The sequence below is a fragment of the Apium graveolens genome, unplaced genomic scaffold (assembly GCF_009905375.1).
Source record: "Apium graveolens cultivar Ventura unplaced genomic scaffold, ASM990537v1 ctg1654, whole genome shotgun sequence".
Taxonomy (NCBI): domain Eukaryota; kingdom Viridiplantae; phylum Streptophyta; class Magnoliopsida; order Apiales; family Apiaceae; genus Apium; species Apium graveolens.
The window spans coordinates 34,599-36,943 of NW_027417343.1; the positions used below are offsets into that span (position 1 = coordinate 34,599).

General features: G+C 30.5%; 1 non-coding gene across 1 annotated transcript; it reads right to left on the bottom strand.

Annotated features, from left to right (window-relative positions):
• Positions 1 to 496: 496 nt before the first annotated feature.
• On the bottom strand, positions 497 to 603 carry LOC141700034 (small nucleolar RNA R71). Its single transcript, XR_012566207.1, has one exon. It is a non-coding gene; the product is annotated as a small nucleolar RNA R71 (small nucleolar RNA).
• Between the last annotated feature and the right edge of the window lie 1,742 nt (positions 604 to 2,345).

Consider the following 2,345-nt stretch of genomic DNA (forward strand, 5'->3'; position numbering starts at 1 on the left):
GACTTTAGATACAGCTGAGGAGACAGACGAAGTTCTTGATATTCCGGAGAAGTTAGATTTTGAGGATTCGGATTTAGGAACTGAGCAGAAAGAACCAGTAAACATGGGAGATCGTATTGTTCAAGCTGATCCAGCTCTTATGGATTTTTCTCGGCCTAAAATTGATGACATTCAGTCAAGCATCGTTCATCCGGCTATTCAAGCTAACACCTTTGAAATCAAGCCGAGCACTATTCAGATGGTGCAGAATTCTGTTTCTTTTGGAGGAGCAGCAACTGAAGACCCCAACATGCACATAAGGAATTTTGTCGAGATCTGCAGCACTTTTAAGTATAATGGCGTGACTGATGAGGCTATCAAGTTGAGGCTTTTCCCATTCTCACTGAGGGACAAGGCTAAAGATTGGTTACATTCTGAACCAGCTGGGTCCATCACTACATGGCAAGATCTTGCACAAAAGTTTCTGGTGAAGTTTTATCCGATGGCAAAGACTGCTGCTATGAGGAGTGCTCTTACTCAGTTTGCGCAGCAACCTACAGAATCTATGTGCGAGGCTTGGGAACGCTACAAGGAAATGTTGAGAAAATGTCCACATCATGGAATGCCGGATTGGATGGTGATCACTGGTTTCTATAATGGTTTGGGGGCCCAATCTCGGCCCATGCTCGATGCAGCAGCTGGAGGCGCCTTATGGGCTAAAAGCTATACTGAGGCGTATAATCTTATAGAGACGATGGCTGCAAATGAGCATCAAAACCCAACTCAGTGAAGCTGAACAGAAACCAAATATTTAAAAAATTTAAAAAATGAAGCTGAACAGAAACCAAATATTTAAAAAATTAATCGATTTCATATGTGCAGTTCCATTTTTAGTTCAAATCGAATGGAAAAATTGAAACCGAACTGATCATTTAAATTAATGAAAAATATATATAATTTAGATATAATTATATTAGTTATAATATTAAATAAATGAAGTATGATATTGTATATACATTGGGCCAATGCTAATTCATTTGGGACTAAATTTACAATATGGTTTATAATTTTTAGTATGTTTCTCTTTAACCAGGAAAAGGCAGAAATATGCATCTTCTGCTTGAGATGCAGATGGCTATTTGCTAATAGATGCTAATTATTCCACTTATAAGCTTAACATGTGTAGGATTAAAAGTAAACATTCTGTGCAGAGGATCATTTGGGTACTAGGTACTGTGTGATTACTAGCTTACAGCCCTTGCTATGCACGGGTGTTAGTTAATATTTATATATTTTTAATTTTATTTCATATAATTTTATTAAAATTTTATATAAATAATTAAATACTAAATAATGATTATATAATTATAGTTTCAAGTTCGTTCAAATAGTACAAAATGAGATCTTATTAATAATAATAATGTAGATGTTTGTTATTAGTCAGTGAGATTCGAATCTAAAAATTTATATATATCTTTATAAATAATATAAATATTTATTGTTAATATAATTCGAATCTGAGAACTTATATGTATTTTTATAATAATAATATAAATATTTGTGTTGTTGACGGGATTCGAACCTGAGAATCGAACCCGTGGAGTGTATTTTTTTATTATTTGGATCTAATGACTCTGATTAAGAAGATTCAACGGTCGTGATAGAAAGGGATAACCAAAATGAGGGGTTAACCAAACTACAAATTATACCCCATTCGCTTATTATAGTATGTATTGATGTGAATGTTCTAAAAAATTAACATCATAACCATAAAAAACCCAATCATATTTAATTTGAAATATAATGATTCCTTGTAAGCTATAATGAAATTATATCCTTATATATAATTAGAGTAAAGGAGATCATATGGTACCGTATGGGATGGTATGTCATGGTTTGGTCCTCACACTCCCACATTAACTAAATAACAAAATTATCTAACATTTATATTAAGATTTTTATAAGTTTGTTAAAACTCTTTTGAAAAATAAAACTAATTCCCTAATATATTTAATGTATGCTATTAACTTATATGTAAAATTATAATATAACAACTTAGATAAAAGTTATAATTTGATCAAGGGTGTTTTTTAATATTGGTTATAAAGGAAAAAAAAATAGGAAGATTTATTTTGTATAAATAAAAACAAAAAGAATTTTTATTAAATTAAAAAAATGAAAAAAAGGACACCACTTGAAATACATAAAAGTTACAACAATATAAATTATATGACTCTCTTTTTATATGTGTATGAAAATTGGGATTATAATACAAGTTAAAGAAATAGCACTTAATCAAATTTCATGTAAATAGAAATGCAACTAGAATTTATATAAAATTGGCAACAATTTTAAAAATTGAAATA